Here is a 24,503-nt window from a genome sequence, read left to right on the forward strand (position 1 = left end):
GTGGTACACCATCAATCAACATGGTCTGAGGACTTATGATTTTATCTATTTGTCCTCTGCAAAATTTTTTACCCAAACACAGTCTCCCACTTGATATGATGTATTGACAATGTTAACCACTGATGGTGTGACATCAATTCCTTTTACACGCTGTTCATAGCAGTAAATCCCATTAGCTGGTGAATTTCAAGCAGGGCACCACATTCAAAAAAGACAGCTCTCAACTGTCGTATAATGCTAGATGCATCCTGTCGTGTCAACAGACGCCATATCGTGAAACGTGTCGGGCCACAATCTTTCAAGATCAAAAAATGCTTGCCCTCATAATGCGTTACATCCATTCCTACTTGATACCAGTTGTCCTCCACCTCAAGCTTCCCTTTTTGCCATTGGGACGGTGTCGGATCAATTTGCTGACACTCTTTACACAAGCGTATACCTGCCTTGATTGATGCTCTTGTAGTTGAAGGACACACTCTTCGGACAAAATATGTTGTCCTCCGAATTCCGGGATTTCCACTCTGCTTATGTATTGTACGGATCTGGTCAGGTGTTAATTGATCTGTTACGGCTCTTTGGTACTCTAGTCAAGCTATCAGCCAAATTCTGCATCGACGAAACTAAGGTAATGTCCACCTGCAAACTGTATTCGTCATCTATACGCTTTATTATTGCCAGTCTCCTATGTACTAACATCTCACTTGCAGCTCTAGTCTTAACTCGAGCCTTTCCAGTTATGGTGTCGGTCAACCAGTGGTAGACACACAATGAGTCAGTGTGGAGATGCACAACCTTAGCCTGCCATTGCAATGCAAGATTAAGCCCTTTTAACGTAACATCAAGTTCTGCCAAATTTATATGCTGAGCATCATTTTTCAGCCGAAGCCAGCATGAATCTTCCACAACAGCACCCAATTGTTCCAACTCGACACCTGTAGCCAGTGAACTTGCGTCAACCCATGCATTCAGTTCGTTTCCAGATACTTGCCACTCACCCCTGGCAGGGTCGTTCCTATGTACTCTGGACAACGTTTCAGTCATCATTTGCTGGAGAGAATCATCATCCACCATGTCGTCCCATCCTTTGGTTACTGCAGTTACTTGTCTTTTTAACACTCCTGTTGCTGATCGGAGCCATCCACAGACAGGTAGATGCCCTACTAATTTACCACAAATAGAAAACACAATGCATCTTATTAATACACTGGGTAACTCTGGAATCGAACTCCCCTGCTTCTATTGCAAAGTATTGCCCTCTTCCCAGACCTCTAAGCCTAACATGGACACCCCATCCTTTAGGTGCTTAGGGTCTTTGATTATTAACCCAAATGATTCCAGTTTTATTCGAACCACATCTGCAGACATTATATCCTCATTAACGTAGATGTCAATGTAAGCTGAAGCAGCTTTTGCCATGGTCTCATCCTGCATCAAAACAGTTTTAATAATAGTTGTCATTATTAAGGGTGCTACATTCAGGCCAAAACCTAAACGTGTCAAACAATATCGTTTTCCCTTGATTATCACTGCCTGAAATGGCCATAATGACTCATGGACACGTATCTGCAGGTAGGCTCTCTTCAAATCCAGCAGTGCTACATTACTCCCTTTCTGATGCCACTCTCTTAGTTTAGCAGCGCACACGTCTGCGTTTCCAGTGAAAGCATCAACATGTTGATTCAATTCTTGGTAATCCATTATGGGCCGAATTTTGTCTTTAGTAGGTTGTTCAACAGCCATGAGTGGAATTAATCCTTTGGGTGGTCCCAGATGTTCCTGTGGGTACAGTATAAACCATCTGTTATCAATCCACATCTGAAGTTCTATTGCCCTATTCTTCGTGGAAAATGCATATTCTGGAATGATGTTGCACAGCCGATCTGGTGCCTGGCTCATAGTCCATTTCCACTTTGCAGTCCACGCCTTTTCGTTGTTGTCAAATGTAGCACAGAAGTCCTTTTCTTCAATAGACATGTTTGCACAGACTTCTTTCCCTTCTCCAAACATTACACCTCCAGTCGCTGTGATTATGACGCCTCCTAGTACTTGTATTGCATCAATTCCAATCAACATGTCATAGCAAGGGGTTTTTCTTGCATCACCAGAATGTCAACTTTGGCTGTAACAGATCGTGACTGTCCCTTCACCACAACATGCTCGCGATAAACCATTGATCATCATCATACCGACTGGTTGCTCCCGCCACATCTGACAGTAATGTGGACTAACTATAGACCGGGAACACCCCGTGTCTATGAGTGCTGAACACTGCATATCGTCAATTTTAATGCCAATGACCGGTAATCCTGTGTTTATTGGTTAGCAAGGGGCAAGGGTGGCGATAGTCCCTTGCCCCCAATGTCGTTTCCCGAACAGTTGCGTGATATGTGCTCAAACTTATTGCAGCGATAGCATTGTACTGTTCTCTGTGCTCATGGATATATACACCTCCTATCACTCCGACACTCCTTAGCAAAATGATTGGCCTCCCCACATTTCAGCACACTGGGCCTACACGCTTATTACTACCTGGGAGAGAATCTACATTGCTTCCATGCGGTTTGACTGTTGCATGTTGAATACTAGTTGCTGCTGCAATTTGCTCCTGTTTCTTACAGATGTTTTGAGCTCGGGCTAATAACTCGTCTGTTGTCAATTCATCAATCCGTGATGATGCCCGCAACAGTTTAATGATCTCCTCAGGTAAGCCTACTAAAAAGGCACAGCTTAATATCTTGTCGTTGACCCCACGAAATGATATCGATAACTTTCATAGGTCGGCTAGGTATACGTCAACCGTTTTCTTGGAGTGAAGTCGCCGGCTCGTGAACTGTTGCCATGCAACAAACGGATCTATACCAAATGTTGTATACAGGCTTTGCTTGATTTCATCATCGAGTTGCTGGTAGACTGCATAGGCCCCTCCGGTTAACCTCACAGGAATGACTGTGTCTGGTTCTTTAATTCTGTACAGTTTACAGATCGATGACAGATGGTCCAGTGGTAGATCCGTCAAACTCAGGTATCAAGCGAAAGTCGAATCTGTCCATTTTCTGCTTTTTGAGTCACTGCACACTGAGAGCAGAACTAGCTTATAATTCAATTGGTTTTGATACCTCCAAATTCGAAGCTATCTCTTTACAACCCTTCCTTTTCATAACCTTTCATACTTTTATAAATCAGTGTCCATTTTCTCTAGGCTGTTTTTGAACCCAGTTAACGATGGGTTCTTTTGCTAGTATATTATAATTCAATAACTTGAGTGTTATTTCTTCTGCCCTTCACACAAATAATTTCCTGGGTAGGTTTGACACTGTCCAAATTTCCAACTTCCAAACTTCTGTATACGTAACACACCTTCTCTCAACTCCAAACGCACTGCTGATTCAACTTATTTCTTCAAAATCCAACTTCAGAATGAACGTACCCTCTAAAAAATCAACCCTCTTTTATCTTCAACCAGGAGCATCTCATCTACATATCAGGTGGTAACATTGCAGGCATATAAAGAGATGAGGCAGCTATTTTTGTTTCTTCTTCATTCATTTCATTCCACAACCAACCTGTTGAATTATCCACACATGCTAGTTAGATAAGTCACGCATTTCCCTATATATATATATATATATATATATATATATATAGCAAACTGCACTAGGGATGATTTTGACATCGATAACCATTGGAAATGCATAGTTTTTTTATTATGTTCCTAAAGTTTAAATCCAATGATTTACAATATACAAAACGGTTTGGAGATGGGAATTATGTAGATAATGCCATCCTGCACTCTCACTAAAATCCTCATACAGAAAACACCTTGACAATTTCTCTGTTCATTCTTTAATTTGTGTACAAGCATTAGACCATCTATTTTTCTCTTATAAGGAAGCCACCACTTATCAAGGCTCGAAGGCTACTTTAGGATAAGTGTTAATGAATATAAAGTGATAGCGTAGTAATTTTTAATGATGAAAATTGGTTAGAATTTTATTAAGGTGATGGCTCAACAAGAAATTGTTTAGATTTAAGCATAAATATACACTGGGTATCAAATTATTAACAAGTTTACATTTTTTTTAAATATTTAAAGAACGAGTTAATAAAAATCTATGAAACTGAGAAAATGCTTACAATACTATTTAAAGCATCAAAACTAGCAGAAGATAGGAATATCTGTTGACTTCAGCTTGTCAAGTTATTAACAAGGTTGAGAAAAAAAACAATATACCCATAACTTGTTTATTGAAATAATTTTCAAACATTAAATGAACTAGGGAAAATGCTTAGAACACAATAATTACATAGCAATTTCTACGTTGACATAATTAGTAGGGGATATGTGATAATCTTTTATTAATGACTTGTAAAAGACGTTGCTTCACAGAAGTAGTAAATTTTGTGATTTTGTAAAGTTATTCCTCACAATACCTCTTGGAGAGCATCCTACAACTCATCTTTGCTCTTAAATTGGCATCCACTTGCATAGAGTTGTTGCTTCATGATACTCCAAAGCTTCTCAATTGGGTTCAAATCTGGTGAATTTGCAGGCCACTCCATCTTCTGTCACTCAGAGAACCCCAGTTGTTGCAAATACTCTTTACTTTTGTTTGCTGCATACGAGGGAGCATTATCCTGCATAAAAATAATGGCTTTTCTGAACGTCAACCTTTGCTTCTTCAGCCATGATTCAAAGTGCTCCTTCAGAAAAGCCATGTAAGTATTTGACGTCATTTTTACGCCTTCTGGGACTTCATGGGCCAACTAAAGTACCTCTGATAATCTCAGCCCAAATCATTATCCGACCACCACCTTGTTGGCTCCTTAAATGCTGATGACAATGTCGTCCATTCAGGACACATCCTTTGTTCCAGCCATCTGGACCATCAAGAGTGACACACACTTCATCTATGAACAAAATTTTAGAAAAATCCGTTTTCATGTTGTCCTCTGCCCATTTCAGTCGGTTTTGTATGTGATGTTGCTTACCAGACTTTGCCGCTTCTTTCAGAAGGCAACATCGAGTACGTTTTGAGACATTCTTCAATCTGGCTTGGTCAAAGACTTCTCAACTTGTCTGCCCAGGGTTCTTAACAACTTCATTTTTTATTTGGAGTAGAGAACGGTGTGAAACAATTCTAGATTTACCTTTATCAGCTCTCTTACATACTTTTGTAGGGTTCTTGACAAAGTTCTTCACAGTTTGATGATATCTTCCTATCATTTTCGATATTTTGAGGATAGTTTTACCTTTTGCTAGCTATTCTGTAATAGTACTTTTTTCAGAATTACTCAAACCACCTTTACGGTCCATTTTTTTTTACAAAACAAACTACTTTGTTAATAATTTGACACACCTCAAATATTATGGATTCAGCAATTATGATGGCAGTTTCTTTACATTGCGCGGAACAGTATGAAAATTTTACAGTATGTGCCACTCAGCATTGCCAATATTTATGAAGCTTTTGATAGGAAACTACCAGTAAGTTTCTGAAACTGGTATAAAAATGTTATCTTGTTAATAGTTTGACACGCAGTGTAGAGTTGAGGAAGTCGTTGGTAGTTGTTGTAGCTAGTCAAGTGTTGTATGTGAAAGTTTGGCAATGGCTAACCATAGACTAGAGCATGGACATAATGATAGAGCAGAGACAGGCTCACAACGTGTCTTCTATGGGAAAGAGATTACAGGGAAGAGAAAAGAGCATCACCTACTAGGTTTCGAATTGAAAGTCAACCTGATGTAAGCAGATCTTCAGCATCATAAAACCAAAGTTGTGCAACGCATGGGTGACTATTACCAATTTTGATGCCATGATACTCGTTGGAATGACATGCACCTCAAACAACTATTTAATGTGCTTACGGTAGAGCGTTTATCATCTTATTAGCTTTTGTTTGCCAAAGAGCTGCATATGATGTTATGCAAAAAAATGTACCAACTCCGCGTAACTCAAATCATTACAACAATTCCTCACTGCACTATATCTAATTTATATTTAATTTGCCACAACAATTCCTTGTTACTCAATTCTCCACCACAACTCCTCTTAATGCAATTCACTACATGAGCTAAGAGTGATTTATAATGCCATTCCTGAATGACTTGAGAGTTATTCTTATATCAGTGAGTGCATGCTTTTACTTCAAGAGGTGTCCAACAAGACTACACACACACCGTTCTTGATATGGTGAACCACAATCCACTACATCTGAAGATAGTCCAAATGACTAAAAACTCTAGTTGTCTGGATTCTTCAATAAATGCTTACAAACTAGAAGTTTGTTTTATTGAATTTATGGAAAATAGAGCTGGGAAAGATCTCAGAAAAAAAAACAGACTCCCACAAGGATCAGTTTTTGCACCTACCCTTTGCAACCAATGACCAACATGAATTTGATAAAATTTGCCTCTCTGCAGCTGATCTTTGTCTGGATATGCAATGATAGGACTGAGAAATATTAAACAACTAGCGAGGGGTACCCGGCGTTGCTCGGGTGTTTGGAGGTGTGTGTGGAAACTCCGGTGGGGGGGGGGTAAAAAAAATGTTTTGGTAGGTAAGTATGAGGATCGAACCTGAACCGTTGAGGCAAAGTTGTAAATTAAAGTGTGAAAAAAAAGTGCGACATTAACCATTGCCGCACCGCGAGATGCTAATGGAAACACGTTTGAATTTATTTAATTACTTGGATTTGGCAGGTGCCCGTTTTAATGAGTTAATGAGGTCAAGTTTGACTGTGGGATAGTATTTCATTTACTTCGGAATGCTTTTTTTTAGTTTTATTTTCCCAAGATGTTATAGGAAAAAGACTAACCAACATGCGGCGAGCGACAAATGTTGAATATTTATCTTCCCGAAATCGAGCAAATTAAATAGACAGGCGAGCTTCGTTGTCAACTCTGAGATATTACGATTTATATGTGATATAAAAAGTTTTTAAAAGTTGTGAACCGACCGACCGCTTCTCTGAAAAAAGCCTTTTGTAGACATACAGAAAAAGCGAACACACATACATACATACATACATACATACATTTTCGCTTTTATATATATAGATTACCTTCAGACACTCGTAATACCTGGACATGTAACTATATTTTTTATTTGGCCAATCAACTCCGATGTTCTGACTTCCTTACTCCTCCCACACCTCTCATAGACTTCCTGCCTTCCTTGAATCTCTTATGCCACTCAAAAACTAATGTCTGATTCAGGCAAGATGGTCAAAAAGTAGTCTGAAGCATTCCATACATTTCTCTGGCATGTTTTCCAAGTTTAAAACAGAATTTTTATTGCATATCATTCTTCTAAAGTGTCCTCAGATCCAAATTGCATTTTTGAAATTCACCAGCTGTGACAATCAGACTTTAGTAGAGTGTATCCTAATTCCTGCTGTAGCTGTTTATTTGAACCGGAAATTATAAAATTGGTCAATCATCTCATAAGATGTATAGCAATAACATACTGAAGTTTTAAGAGTCTACAACAATTTTAAATGCCTGTACAAAAATGTTTGAAAACTTATTGAAGACACTTTGTAAATATGTACATGAATGATTTAGATACATTTACAAATGCAAAATAAAGGAGTTAAACAAAAAAAAATATTTTCAGCAGCAAAGATGTGTATTCAAATACCACAAATACATTTTGGAATTGATAAAATGTGACATATCGTTTTATATTCTCTTTCACTCTTAATCAAGGAATATTGCAACTCAGATCCTATCTGACAGATAACTCTACTTAGAAGCGGTGAGATTTTGCTGTTTGTCAGATTAATCAGGGGTCTGTATAATGAGAGAACACAAGTGCCATGAATTCATTAGAGCACATTCCATTAAAGTACTTGCAAAACAGTCACAGAGATGCACATTATGGTGATGGGACAGAGGTTGAAGCTTAGCCAACAGTATATTATTTTGAGATATTTTTTAAGAAAGACTATGGGTAGATGTACCAGTCCAGATGTGGCAACAATATCCCATGCATGGATGAATTATGGCTTTGTAAAAATATAGGATGCTATTGGGTGTGAATAATTTTGTAGTATGATAGAGGAAGCTCACCATCATTGCAGCAGCCTTGGCAATATCCTCCATGTATGCCAAGTAATGCTACAATCTATATTGTTGGTCATAAAAAAGCTTATTTAGTGGACCTATGAGTGATTAAATATAGGCTCTAAGAATTCTGCAAAAATGTGTGGAAACAGATCAGTCAATAATTGAATGGGCAGGTTCTTTCGTCAGAATCCTTTAATACTGGTACTGCAGAGGTATTTTTCCAATTCTCAGAGAAGAAAAACTCGGCTAGGCATTTGTTTAAATGTTTGGAGAATAGAGGCTCTAGCTCAGTAGAGTATTCCCTATTCAGTATGACAGATGTGTGATGAAGCCCACACACCTAATGAGATGCTAGTTTTTTTTTTTTTCTGATATAATGTACATGAGAAGGACTGATATTCAGATTTACAAATATGTTTCTCTAAAAAAAAAAGGAATTTGGGAGGGAGTTGTTTGTGAGGTTTAAGATAGAATTGGAAACAAACCAGATCAGCTCTACATAACAGACTTTCAGACGTGCTATGAAAAAAATATACTCAATACTAATCCACTGCAAGAAAATAATAGAAAAAAAAGTTACTATCAGTAACAATTTGCTGCTAACTCACAAGTTTAAATGTTGGTTCTGACACTAAAATCCTGCATACAACAACATTAGTAATTTGTTATTTTGCTAATAAATACTGAGCTGATATTTAGAATGAGTCACTTTGACAGAGAATGGTATGATGGTCTTCTAAGGAAAATTAGATCATATGGTACCACTGGAAGAATACATAATGTAATTAAATCCTTCTTAAATGAGAGAAAAATCCAAGTTGTTTTCAACGGTCATACATCTAAACAATATGATATAAATGTGCCTCAGGGGTCTATGCTTGGACCTTTATTATTCCTTATATTCATGAATGACCTCCCTGACAAAATTGTTTTGGAGATATTTGCTGATGCCACCATGCTCTATAACAGGCATGAGGGGAAAGCAAATGAACACATATCTAAGGACATGGCAGAAACACTAGAGAATGACCTCCAATCTGTAGTGGAATGGGGACAAAAATGGATGGTCACATTGAATGCTGCCAATACTAAGCTTGTTTTCTTCAATAACTACAAGAAACCTTCTCTACCACCAATAGCAATAGCCAAGAACACATTACCTGAAAGTACTTCTTTTAAACTCCTTGGCCTAATGTTTACAGGGAACATGAACTGGAATAGATACATTGGGAGCATTGCCAAGGCTGCTGCAAAGAAGGTTGGCTATTTCTATTATGCTAAAAAATTTACTTATGCCTGAAAGTATCTTGTACCTCTATAAGGCCACCATTCGCCCATGTATGGAGTATTATTGTCACATTTGGGCTGGTGCATCTCTCACTCCTGGACAGGGTTCAAAAGAGAGTCGCCAACCTGATAGGTCCTGAACTGTCATCTAGGCTTCAGCCTCTGTCCCATCGACGAACTCTTGCATCCCTCTGCCTTTTCTACAAATACTTTAATGGTGAATGCTCTGACGAACTACAAGCACTTGTACCTCCTCGATATGACTACCCTCGACAAACCCGACAAGCAACTAAGTCACACCCCTTTACAGTAGAGATCCCTAGGTGTAAGAAAGCCTTTTACTCCAATAATTTCTTCCCCAGAACTGCAAGTCTTTGGAACTCCCTTCCGGGATTCTGCCTTGCCATCTGTACTGATATGCAGAAGTTCAAGTGTAATGTGATCTTGCTACTCAACTCCAATAATAATGCCCCTGCAAATTATGTGCCTCATAGTAGCCCTCTATTTCAAAGTGGCACTGTGCCTTGTTTGGGGTGAAAATTGATTTTAAAAAAAATCAATCAACACGTTATTAAATAATGCATGCTACAGAATTACTGGGAAGTGAGATCAATCCTATTTCACGTGGTCTACAGACGAGTTGACATACAACCTTCATGAAGGGATGCATATGTGAGAATTTTAAAAAAATTGCAAACCAACAGATGACACCACCTATTCAGTCATCAGACTGATTGAAATTAAGAAGTATTTCATGATGATGGGGAAACTACAGAAGTGACAGATGAAATCACTGGAATGACTAACTGAATGAAGCTAACTGAGGAGCTAGAGAACCTGTTCTATATGGAATGGATGTCCAAAAAAAAATCCCATTGATTACTGTACATGCAATAACCCTTATCCCCAAGTGGCTTCCAGGCCTTGATAAGTAGTGATCTCCATATAAAAAAAAACTTATACACAGCATTATTAATTATAAGAAATTATAACTTAGGAAACATGATGATGGCTAATGTCCAAATTTAAAAGTCCATTTTTAAAAAATTCATTCGTTTATTAAGATGTAAACTATACATTTACAAACAAAAATATTTGATTTTAATATGAAGACAATTTTTAAAAAGATCTAAGATCTTCATTAACAACATTATATCATATTTATATGGATTATCATCATTGTCAAATTTTTCTGATTGCAAAACAAAAATATTCATGAAACCTTAAGCAAATTTTTCATGTAAAATATTTTCTTTATTAAATATCAACTTGGTTACTTTTTCTTTGTATAATCCACAGAATACATAACCATCTCCAACTAATATTTGATCTTCTCATTTTTTGTATATGCAACGTCAATATTTGTTTGGATGTAATTCAGTAGTTAATTATTTCAATTAAAAAATTTAATCTTGACATCAAATTGATTTTAAATTATATTATTTTATGTTAGATTTATATTTATATTCAAATAAAAATGCATGAGATTTGACTTTTAGTTCGATAAATCTTTAAAAAAATTAGAATTTCATAAATGCAATTTTACCAATTAAGAATGAAAACTACACATTTTTTATGTAAAACTTTTATTGATTTTTTATTTTTACAGATTTATTCTAGAAAATATGAAATGCATAGACCATACACCTCAACAGTAGATCCTGACTTTTACAGAAAACATTGCTTTAATGTTAAAGTATTTCTGATAAACAGGTAATTATCCGAATTTGTAAAAATGCTGTTATTTCTTTAATTATTATAATTGTATGACTTTATTCCATTTGGTATTGTAGAAATGTTAATAAAATAAGTTTATTCGAACCACACCCACTTGATGAAAAATGTTTACAGTTTCTGGTATTATTTGGAATAAAAACACAAAACTCTAGGAATTTGAAAATAAACTACAAACTAGTTTATAGCTTTTCGAGAGACATAGCAAAAACACGAAAATTAAACGTGGGCTAGAAAATTTTTAGAGACTTCTCTGCATTGATTTTTATTATAAACAACATTCTCCTTTAAATTATACTAGCAGGGGGTACCCGGCGTTGCCCGGGTGTTTGGAGGTGTGTGTGGGTTTGGGTAAATAAAAACTCGGGGTGGGGTTAAAATAATAAAAAAGTTTTGGTAGGTAAGTATAAGGATCGAACCCGAACCCTTGAGGTAAAGTTGGAAATTAAAGTGTGAAAAAAAAACGTGCGACGTTTACCACTGGGCCACCGCGATACACTAACAGAAACACGTTTGAATTTATTTAATTACTTAGAATTGGCAGGTGCACGTTTTAATAATTTAATGAGGTCAACTTTAATTGTGGGACAGTATTTTATTTACTGCAGAAACGCTTTTTTTATTTTTATTTTCCCAAGATGTTGGGGGGGGGGGACCAGCTCCCCATAAAAAGGGGATTGTCTAAATTGAATAGCAATTGTCTGATATAAGGAAAATATTTCCACATTGATCAAAGCTGATTGCTTTCGGACATTTCCGGCGATCGTGACTGGAAAAATACCGCCAGAATTAGTGTTGCTTTTATTATACGAAAAAGCCTAATCCACATGTGGTGAGCAAAATATGTTTAATATTCATCTTTTCAAAGTCGAGCAAATTAAATAGACAGGCGACCTCCGTTGTAAACTCATAGATATTATGATTTATATGTGATATAAAAAGTTTTAAGAAGTTGGAAGCCGACCGACCGCTTCTCAGAAAAAAGCCTTTTGCAGACATATACAAAAAGCAAACACACATACACAAATTTTTGCTTTTATATTTATAGATAACAGTTATGATCCAATATATTTTTACTTCAAATATTTATTTTTGAAATTATTTAGTAAATATTCTTCGTACATGATTGCAACATCTAAATATTGAATTAGATGATGAACAATACTTTGTTTTACATATAGGACTTAACACAAAACATTTTATGATTCTCATTTTAATATTTTATTTATGTCTTTTTATATTAAAAATTAGAAAATATAACAGAAATTATTAAAAAATGTAATTAAATTAGAAAAACATAATTATAAAGAATAAAATTATAACAATATAATTCAACAAAGAAAAAATAAAATTATAAAAATGAAGTTAAATTTAGCAATAAAACACATATTAATTTGTACAAATCAGGAGGTGTTATCAAAACGAGAAACTTCAATTAAATATGACAAAAACAGATATAAGAATCTATATTACTAAAACATTATTTAAAAGTAAAACCAGAACAAATAATAGTTTATGAAATAATAAACTGATAATTACAATCAATTTAGAAATAATAATAAAATCTGGTAATTTAAGAAAACCTCTGATAAAAGTGCAATTTTGATATAAAAAGAAAACATTTTTGAACGTTTACAGGCTTTAGAAAATATCAAAGAAAAGCAAAGAAGTAAAAAGGGGAAATGTTTGGAAATTATCTTTTTACAAAATAAAAAATAGCAATTTATGAGAACATATCTTATGTGTGAATTAAAAAGCAATTTAAACTTAGTTTGCTCTTGAAAGTAAAATGTAAAACTGCTATAGATAAAAGGTATTTTGTGCGTCAGTAAGAAAATGGTCGTATATTCATATTGTGATTTACACAGGTAATGCAGCATAGTTATAAAATTATTTTACTCAGTTAACGTCTGTTTAATACTAATTCCATTTTTTTAAACAGGTTTGTTTAAATTTTTGCTTCTTCCATTTCTGTAATCTTTAGCAAATGTGAAGACTTAAGATCACAACAAAACACCTTTTTAGCATACCTTATTCTCCATAAACTTTTTAATAATAATAATAGTCGATTTTCTAAATCAAATACAAGGCAATCATATGTTGCCCAAGCATAATCTTACACTATAAAATTAAAATTTCTTTTTAGGACCCTGCTGAAGAGATACACATTGGTTGTCAAGATGTGGCAACAGTAGTTTACACATTGACAAATGAAGGTATTGTGTGTAAAGTCCTTCCTTGATTGTTCCAAGTTAACCTGCATATTTTACTAAACAAAACCTCTTTGCATACATTATTCTATATAACCTTTTTAATAATAATAACGAAAGTATTGTGTGTAAAAAAAATTGAAAGTTCTTCACCAACTTCTCTTAACTGCAACTCCCTCTCTTACTCGCATTAGCAGGGACATATATCTATAATAAACGCTCTGCCCCACTGCTAATTGCTTGCATGAAACCTCTGCAAATCCTCTCGCTATTCTATTGTCGAACTCTCTTGATGGTATCCATGGGATACATCCTATCCATATTGTGATTGAGTTATGCAATTATTTTACTCAGTTAACGTCTGTTTAATACTAATTTCATTTTTTGAAAAGGTTTGTTTGACTTTTTGCTTCTTTCTTTTCTGTAATCCTTAGCAAATGTGAAGACTTAAGATCACTAGTTTTTTTTTAAAGCGAATTAGAAGCCATATTTATGAGAGCATTTTATGTAGAAGATTGGGCAGTGTGATGATTGTTCACATTACATTTAAATTTCTGTATATAAGTGAACATGAGACAGGAAGGGAATTCCAAAGGTTAAATTTTTGAACGAAACTATATAATTTTTTGCCACTAATCTTAAGTCCGAGAGGCAAAGATATAAAATGATATTTAATAAGTTAAAAAAGTAAAACATCCCCAAAAAAGAACATAAATTATTTGAAATAGTAAAAATGAATTTCAAAGGATTTACAGAAAAGAACCCTTCTGACACATGGTCTCAACAATATTTAAAGAGTGAGAATTTGTTGATTGTCCAGTTGGTTAATGTTATGTAGTTTTGTTTTGGAGGGGGGGGGGCATCAGTGCATCTGTTATTCTTGTAAACCAAGTAGAGGGGTGCAACATTACATTAATGAGACAGGGGATGAAGTCTTGTAGACATTGTGGGATCTACTAGAGTTTCTTCTTAGGACCATGCTGAAGAGAAATAGACTGCTTCTACAAATGTGGCAACAGTAGTTCACATTGACAAATGGAGGTTTAGTGTGTAAAAAAATTGGAACTCCTTCACACCAACTCCTCAACTTGTAAAAAAATTCTCACAGTCACTTCTCTCTCCCTTACTGGCAGTAGTAGGGCATATATCTACAGTAAACGCTCTGCCTCACTGCCAATTCCTTGCATGAAACATCTGCGAACCTTCTCGCGATTTTCCTGCTATACTCACTTGGTGGTCTCCATTGACATATATCAATGGAAGATTATCCATCAAGTCATCCTATCCTGACAATGCGCTTCTTTTGTTTTAGTAAGACGACAGATAATTGGAGCAGATGATGTACACTGAGTTTTCATAAGAAAAACTTTACTCTTTGTAATAATATTTAAAACATCCAAATGCTCATTTTACAAATAAGAAACTGTCCAAATTCCTAGATTATCAATTTATGAAAATAATTGAAAGTAAGAAAAGTGTTCAAATATATTTGTTTCAGATGTTAAACTTTCATATTTGTTGTTTGCATATCAGGATTTGGATATAAAGCAACGTCCATAATAACCCTCACCATATGTAAAATCACATTCAGACCAAAGGCAATGCTAGATATCTTCTATTGTAAACATCCTATCCTGACAATGTGCTTCTCTCTTTTTTAGTATTTCTATAGATACTTGGAGTGGATGATGTACACTGACTTTTCATGAGAAAAACTTTACTCCTTGTAATAATATATAAAATGTCAAAGAGCTTGTTTTAAAATTAAGAAAACATTCAAATTCTCAGATTATCAATCTATGCAAATAATCAAAATATGACAAGTGTTTTCTGCAGATCATACAGTTTCATTTATGTTGTTTACATATGCAGATTGTGATATAAATCAACATCCATAATAGTCTTCATCACATTCAGACCAAATGCAATGCTAGATTCAAAGAGGTTCTTTGATTGTCTCTTAAATGTAGGCAGATCAAAGATCTAAAAACACTTCTTTATCCTCATGATCTGCTTCCTCTTTCTGACACAAATATCAGTGCCAGTATATAATGCATCAACATGACGGTTGAGTAGTTGATAACATGGCACACTTTTGATTTGTTTTACTTGATGATTGCTATCAATGTAAGGAGCCATTTTAGGAGTTGTTTGTCATAGAAAGTAAACCAACAATCCTTGTTATTAACAGAGAGAAAAACATGATTGAAAAAGTCACATGTTAAGAGATGTGAGTTGAATAATGTAGCAGCAAAATTTTATTTAAAAATATATAAGCAGAGTAAAGAGATATACCAGAGAGACAGGCAGTCAAAGTTGAGAGAGGGGGGGGTCAGAACAGGTGATACACAGAATCAGTGTTGTTTAAACTTCATGAACAAAACATGGGTATCAAGCAGTCAAAATCTGCTGACACATGTGCTCCGTTTTTTAATCCATTCAATAATGGATTCGCTGGCGTTTTCATTATAAATCTATTATATCAATTTTAAGAAAAATTTATCATTATATCCCTGAGATTGTAATATAGATAAGAAAAACTCATTCAACTGTGGTCACTTTAATGCTTCCTTACTTCCTTAAACTGTAATTATTTTAAAATCTTCCTTTAAACATAATTGCTTTTTACAGCATTGTTCAGGAACCAACAGGTTCTAGCCTCAGTCACTAAGAAAACCAAGAATATCCTGATAATGTGCTTCTCTCTTTTTTAGTATTAGTACAGATACTTGGAGCAGATGATGTTCACTGACTTTTCATGAGAAAAACTTTACTCCTTGTAATAATATATAAAATGTCAGAGAGCTCATTTTAAAATTAAGAAAACATTCAAATTCCCTGATTATCAGTCTATGCAAATGATCAAAAGTATGACAAGTGTTCAGAAACGTTTTCTGCAGATAATACACTTTTATATATGTTGTTGGCAGATTGTGATATAAAGCAACATCCATAATAGTCATCATCATATGCGAAATCACATTCAGACCAAATGCAATGCTAGATACCTTCTTCTCTTGTAAACAATTGTCTACTAGATCCAAAGAGGTGATTTGATTTTCTCTTAAAAGTAATCAGATCATAGATCTGAAAACACATTTTTTTTATCCTCATGATCTGCTGTCTCTTACTTTCTGACACAAAAATCAGTGACAACATATGCATCAACATGAAGGTTGAGTAGTCGATAACTTGGCACACTTGATTTGTTTTACTTGGTGATTGCTATCAATGTATGTAGCTATTTTAAGAGTTTATGGTTTTGTTTGTCATAGAAAGTAGACCTACAATTCTTGATTCATTGCTTAAACTTCATGAATGAAACAAATCTTTTCATCAAGATGCGGCAACAGTAGTTTACACGTTGACAAATGAAGGTATTGCATGTAAAAAATTATTGAAACTCCTTCACACCAATGCCGCAATTCATAACTCTTAACTGCAACTATAATTCTCAACATTCGTTCTCCCTGTCTTACTCGCACTAGCAGGGACATATATCATATAAATGCAATACTAGATACCTTCTTCTATTGTAAACAATCGTCTGCTAGATCCAAAGAGGTGCTTTGATTTTCTCTTAAAAGTAGTCAGATCTGAAAACACATTTTTTTATCCTCATGATCTGCTTCCTAATTTCTGACACAAAAATCAGTGCCAACATATTATACATCCACATAAAGGTTGAGAAGTAAAACGATTATACATTTAACTCTTCATTGTACTGTTTTTTTTTACTTCTAATTGCACTTAGAATCAATTTCCAGACACATTTACTTAGCAAAGGAATATGTTTGCAAGACCTGCAATGTAATTCTAGCAAATGATTTATATAAATATCAGAAAGAAAGCCTCTTCATAGAGGGAAAACATCCTATTTTCCTCACTTAACTGCTGTCAAACTATGAACCCAACATGGCTATCAGGCAGTCAAATCTCTTTAATGAAAAACCGCTGACAAATGAAGTCCACTTTCTTAATGCTTTCAATGTTGGGTTGGCTTGTGTCTGCATTATAAACCTCTGACAGTAGCTGTTAAGTAATGAACTTAATAAATAGTTGTTATTGTTATAAACCAGAGTTCTGTTTGTTTGTGGTGAGGGCTCTTCATTTTGCAGTGAGCTGTAAGGACCAGTGGAGGGATTAATAAAACCGGAGACTACAGTGAATGGGCGACATTCGGTCAAGAGGTGAAGCACCCCACTATGGAAAGACAATGTGTGAAGACGATCAACAGGCTAACTTATGACTAGACAATGTACCATCGAAAGAGCACCTGTCATGCTGTTCGGTGAGGTTTTAAGTTTTCGGTAAAATTTCTCTGAGATAAGGAAAACTTGTTTAACCGCAATTACTTCAAGTCTTTCTTAAACCATAATTACTTTTAAACCTTCCTTTAAACATAATTGTTTTTTATAGCATTGTTCAGGAACAAACAAGTTCTAGTCTCAGTAGCAAAGAAGAGCAAGAATATAAGAAAAAAAACTTAAACTCGCTTTTTTGTTGTACAGCTGCATTTATTTCATCATTCTCTCATTACTTCTGTGATGTCACTCATATGATCGTCTTCTCGAATGTGTTCACGAACGTCATGCCTTTAATGTGATTGGCTTTTTAAAGTCACTATTTTTCAATAACGTCATTTTACATGTATTTGCATATGCATCTCTGTTGTATTCTTAAGCTTTAAATAAGAAAACGAGTGTCATTTAATTACAAGAAAACTGATTTTTAAAAAAACTGAGTAATTAAATTGATGTTTTATGTTTTTAAACAACTATAAATAAAGATTTATTTCTCATAAAATAAAACAGTGCATTTAAAATATTTTAACTTTTTTAAATTTTGCTGAATATAAAATACATTTTCCCCAAAGTTATTTTTAATTGTTTGCCTTTTATAATTTTTCAGAATAAATATAAATACATTTTCTTAAAATTTATTTTTTGTTTTATTGTTAATTTTTCAGAATATATATAAATTAATGCATTTTCTTAAAATTTATTTTTTAATTTTTTTTTTTTTTAAATTTTGTAGAACCGCATTCATTCAAGAGAAAAACTAGTACCATTGGATTTGAATGATCTTTATTCTCTTGGTGACTTGAAATATATAAATGCCTTACAAAAATATATTTAGCCCCAAGTTGTGGGCCCCTTAATTTCTGAGAACTTCGACTGAAAAAAAATAAAACAAAAGAGAAATCATATTCCATGCAGATTCCCGAGTTTAACAAGATACACCTGGAGAAGGTTGGAGGTTACATCGGTTGAAACATTCTAGCAATATAACTCAGGATGAAAGCAGTAACCAGAACCATGTACAAAATACAAATGATGAAAATTATCGATGAAATACTTGTTGGTTGAGATGATGCATGGAAGGGAAAAACTGAGTATCAAGCTGTCTTTGTTGTGAGATATTGAACGAAATTAAACTTTTCCAGAGAAATAGAAAAACAAATTGGCCAGTTTGATAAAGAAGGTAAGTCGCCCAACTGGGAAATAAGTAATTTAAATATATGTGAAGAAGGAGAGACAAAGCAACTTTGAATGTCATATGTCGGCAAGTGATACAATTTAGAGCAAGTTAAAGTAGAAATGCAAATTCTACCTCCGCCCACTACAAAGAGATTGAAAAAAATTAAATGGTGAATTCCAAATAGGTTTTATGAACCGAAGGCAACTGGTGATAAAATAAAATAACTAAGCATCAGGTCCATAAGACCATTCACGCAAACTGAAGGTCAATATTCACATAGCTGAAAGTTCTCCATCTTTTATAGAGATTTTTCTGCAGATGGTAAAAAAAATCTTCAATTAAATTTTTTTTAATCAATTTGCAACTCATAAAAACTGACATTTTATTTTTAGTCTTATTCACCCAAAGTAAGGCACATTCCACATGAATGTAAGTGGCTACTGACTAAGACCATGTCTACAGAGACACTATGTAGGAAGTCGAGCAGCGAGACTTCTGTTCACATTATATTTAAATTTCTGTGTGTTAGTAGTTATGGAAACAGGAGATGAGGAAGGAATTATGTTGATCCGCATGCAAACGCATACTTGAGGGAAACTTGTAAAGTATTTGGCTCTTCTTTTACACTAAAACAAAATATGTTGACACATTTGAAAAAACATTCTGGAGAAAAAACATTACTGTAAAGGAGAAATCCTATGCTTGTGAATTTGTAGTGTTTCTTTAACACAGAAATACAATATGCTGCGACATTTGCTGACACATACCGGAGAAAACTCATATTCTTGTAAAGTATGTGGTTTTTCATTTCCAGAGAAGCAAAGTATGTTAACACACATACAAACGCATAGTGAAGAGAAACCATATACTTGTAAAATATGTAGCTCTACTTTTACAGATGTAAAAAGTAAGTTGCGACATTTTCTAACACACACAGAAGAGAAACCATATAACTGTGAAGTATGTGGCTCTTCTTTTACAACAAAACAAAGTCTACTGAAACACATGCAAACTCATTCAGGGGAGAAACCACATACGTGTGAAGTATGTGGTTTTTCTTTTACAGAGAAGGAAAACATGTTAACACACATGCAGACACATATCGGAGAAAAACCATATAACTGTGACATATGTGGCTCTTCTTTTACAACAAAACAAAGTCTACTGAATCACATGCAAACTCATTCGGGAGAGAAACCACATACGTGTGAAGTATGTGGTTTTTCTTTTACAGAGAAGGAAAATATGTTAACACACATGCAGACACATATCGGAGAGAAACCATATTCATGTGAAATATGTGGCTCTTCTTTTACACGAAAAGAAAATATGTTGACACATTTGAAAACACATACTGGAGAAAAACCATATTCTTGTGAAGTATGTGGCTCTTCTTTTACACGAAAAGAAAATATGTTGACACATTTGAAAACACATACGGGAGAAAAACCATATTCTTGTGAAGTATGTGGATCTTCTTTTACAAGGAAATGCTATATGCTGCAACATATGCGAACACATACAGGAGATAAACCATATCGCTGTGAAGTATGTGGCTCCTCTTTTACAACGAAACCAAATATGTTGCAACACATGCAAACACATACTGGAGAAAAACCATATTCGTGTGAAGTATGTGGCTCTTCTTTTACAAGGAAAGAAATTATGCTAAGACATATGCGAACACATACCGGAGAGAAACCATATTCCTGTGAAATATGTGACTCGTCCTTTACACAGAAATCATATATATTTATACACATGCGAACTCATACAGGAGAGAAACCATATTCTTGTAAAGTATGCGGCTTTTCCTTTACACAAAAACAAAATATGTTGACACATTTAAAAAGACATTCTGGAGAGAAACCATATTCTTGTGAAGTGTGTAGCTCTACTTTTACAAACAAAAATAGTATGTTGCGACATTTGCAAATACATACTGGTAAGAAAACATATTCCTGTGAAGTATGTGGTTCTTCTTTTACACAGAAACAAAATATGTTGCAACATATGCGAACGCATACTGGAGAAAAACCATATTCTTGTGAATTATGTGTTTCTTCTTTTACAACTAAACAAAGTATGTTACAACACATGCGAACGCATACTGGAGAAAAACCATATTCTTGTGAAGTTTGTGGTTCATCTTTTACAACTAAACAAAGTATGTTACAACACATGCGAACACATACTGGAGAGAAACCATATTCTTGTGACGTTTGTGGTTCATCTTTTACAACAAAACCAAATATGTTGACACACATGCGAACGCATACTGGAGAGAAACCATATTCTTGTGAAGTATGTGGCTCTTGTTTTAAAGACAAAAATGGTATGTTGCGACATTTGCGAATGCATACTGGTGAAAAACCATATTCTTGTGAAATATGTGGCTTTTCTTTTACACAGAGATACAATATGTTGCGACATATGCGAACACATACTGGAGAGAAACCATATTCTTGTGAAATATGTGGCTCTTCTTTTACGGAGAAGAAAAGTATGTTGCGACATTTCCGTACACATACTGGCGAGAAGCCATATTCTTGTGAAAGATGTGGTTTTTCTTTTATACAGAAATCTGATATGGTAAAACATATGCGAAAACATACTGGAGAGAAACCATATTCGTGTGAAGAATGTGGTTCTTCTTTTAAACTAAAAGCTTCTATGATACAACATTTCCGAACACATACTGTTAAGAAACATACATGATAAAAATGCATGTCTAGTTTTATGTAATCTGCTTTAAAAAACTAATGTTGCATATGACCACAAATTTCTACATTTTTAAGTTATATATCGCTTACCTTTCGCAAACGTGTTTTAATATTTGGATATGATTCATGGGGAAAAATTGTTTATGTATTAAAAACGTATAATACACATTGTATTGTCTCCTTTTATAGATTAATGAATTGTATCAACATGAAAAAATGACATTTTTTATCATAGAAATCTGAAGTTGCAGAATAATGACAGCAAGGTTCCAATAAAATATATAATTCTTTAAACAGAGATTTAATATAAGATGAAAGCATGCATAATAGAAACTACAATATTGTCAAGTGTGGCTGATTTCTGCAATCAACCTTGTATACATTTTAAGTATATATCACTTACCTTTTGCAAACAAGTTGAAGCTAATCCGATTATAGACTGCATAGAATGCCTATTTCATAAAGTATGTGGTTATTCCTCTGCAAACAAAATTTATATGTTGATGATAAAAAGCAACTATATTGTGATGAAGTATTTGCATCCTTTACAAATGTTGCATCAAAGGAAAACAAATGCAACTCATGAAATCTCGCATAAATTTATAGAGATATGTACATTTTTCGATTTATTTTATGTATTTTACTTCTATTAAATTGTAATGCAATAATTTTTTAGAAACATTTGTACAATATCCGGTGAAAACTAAAAAAAGTTTTTTAATCTTGCAAAATATTTATAGATAATGTTTACTTTTTGTCATGTATTTAGAAATACATTTTTCGATTTATTTTATGCATTTTACTCCTATCAAATTGCAATGCAATAATTTTTAGAAACATTTGTATAATATCCGGTGAAAACTAAAAATATTTTTTGTAATCTTCCAAAATATTTATAGAGATAATGTGTACTTTATTGTCATGTATTTAGAAATATATTTTTCGATTTATTTTATGGATTTCACTCCTATCGAATTGTAATGCAATGCATTATTTGTACAATATTCTTTAAAAAGTAAATGATTAGTTGTAAACCAGTTTGCATATTATTTATTACGGACGAAAAATGAGTATTTTTATTGTTTTGATTTTAGGAAAAGTTTTTTCTGAAACGAAATCGATTTGAAGTTACTACAGTTGGGATATTAAATCTGGAGCTCCTCTTTTATTGGTTTATGATATATGAGTTTAAAATTTTGTTACTTTTTCTAAATAATTCATCAGTAATCAAGGAAATTTTATTCTATTATGAAATATTTTGTGCAAAAACTTATTCAAAAAGCACAGTATATGTTGCTCGTCGATTTTATTTTGGAATGCATTCAGTTAATCTGCATTTTATTTAATGTATTTCATTTGTGATAAAATATCTTTGCTTTTCTATATATGACATGTCTTTCCCATTTTTCAGAATGAAAGTGTAAAATCCGTCGAGATTATGCTGGGATGAATGTAAAGTGTGTGAGGAATTTTTGTATTGAATGGGAAGTGAAATGCGTTGTTCAAATTAGTTTATTTCAAAGAATGTGGAATTAAAATTATAAATAATGAAAACGCTAGCTGAAAGGTGCTAGACTTCGCTCAATAAAGGAATATTTGTATTGAATGTCATTTTTGTATTGATTGTATTCTAATTTTGTATTGAATGTCATTTTTGTATTGAGTGTATTCTAATTTTTGTATTGAGTGTATTCTAATTTTTGTATTGAGTGTATTCTAATTTTGTATTGTATGTCATTTTTGTATTGAGTGTATTCTAATTTTGTATTGTATGTCATTTCTGTATTGAGTGTATTCTAATTTTGCATTGAATTTTATTTTTGTATTGGGTGTATTCTAATTTTGTATTGAATGTCATTTCTGTATTGAGTGTATTCTAATTTTGCATTGAATTTTATTTTTGTATTGAGTGTATTCTAATTTTTATATTGAATGTTATTTTTGTATTGAGTGTATTCTAATTTTGTATTAAATGTTATTGTTGTATTTAGCGTATTCTAGTTTTGTATTGAATGTCATTTTTGTATTGAGCATATTTTAATTTTTGTATTGAATGTATTCAATTTTGTATTGAGTGTCAGTCCGTTGAGATTATGCTGGAATGAATGTAAAGTGTGTGAGGAGTGAGGAATTTTTGTATTGAATGGAAAGTGAATTACGTTGTTCAAATTAGTTTATTTCAAAGAAATTTTGACAATTTAAAGGAAAAATGTGACAATTTAAAGGAAAAATAAAAACATTGGAGTCACAAAGAAGAATGTGAAAAAATGATTTACATGTGCAAAGCAAGCAGGACTACGACTTCACAAAATCAAATTTATTATAACAAGGAATGTATTTTGTGTTGTATTTACATAAAAAAGAACATTTTATTTTTAATATAAAAATGTTAGTCCTGTTGAAGTGAGAAATTATTATGTTTATACGGTTTTCTTTCACTATATTTCATTTAATTTCGTTCTATTTTATTTGTATGAGAAAAAAACTTGATTGTTTGAATTTCAGTAAAATGTTTTTCTGAGAGGAAATCAATTTGAAAAGACTGCCTCATATTAACATCGTCTGTCGTAATACAACGGGGATACTAAATCTAGAGTTTTTCTATTATAAAATATTCTCTACAATAAACTTGTATCTAAAAAGTATAGTATGTGTTGTGCGTTGACTTTGTTTTTGTATGCGTTCGGTTTATAGTGTATTAATCTGCCTTTAAATTAATGGGTGTTTTTATTTGTGATAAGATGTCTTTGCTTTTCTATATATGACATATCTTTTCCATTTTTCACAATACTGTCTAACAAAAGGAAAGTGTAAAATCGATTTCATGAAAATGTCAATCCGTCGAGATTATGCTGGGTTGAATGAAATGTGTGGGGGGAGTGAGGAATTTTCGTATTGAATGGGGAGTGGATTGCGTTGTTCAAATTAATTTATTTCAAAGAATGTGGAATTAAAATTATAAATAATGAAAATGCTAGCTGAAAGGTGTCAGACTTTGCT

The 24,503-nt window shown here is 33.6% G+C and overlaps 1 long non-coding RNA gene across 2 annotated transcripts in view; it reads left to right on the plus strand.

The window, feature by feature from the left end:
- LOC145269407 (uncharacterized) overlaps nucleotides 1–24,148 on the plus strand; it is a 49,825-nt gene extending 25,677 nt beyond the window's left edge. The window contains exons 2-4 of one of the 2 annotated variants that reach the window (XR_013865033.1): nucleotides 10,965–11,068; nucleotides 13,236–13,305; nucleotides 18,337–24,148. This is a non-coding gene — a long non-coding RNA (uncharacterized LOC145269407). The remainder of the gene's footprint in view (nucleotides 1–10,964; nucleotides 11,069–13,235; nucleotides 13,306–18,336) is intronic. The other variant, XR_013865034.1, reaches the window with a different exon arrangement.
- Nucleotides 24,149–24,503: the final 355 nt, after the last annotated feature.

Source organism: Euprymna scolopes, chromosome 45 (assembly GCF_053919585.1).
Source record: "Euprymna scolopes isolate OS-2025 chromosome 45, ASM5391958v1, whole genome shotgun sequence".
Classification (NCBI taxonomy): Eukaryota; Metazoa; Mollusca; class Cephalopoda; order Sepiida; family Sepiolidae; genus Euprymna; species Euprymna scolopes.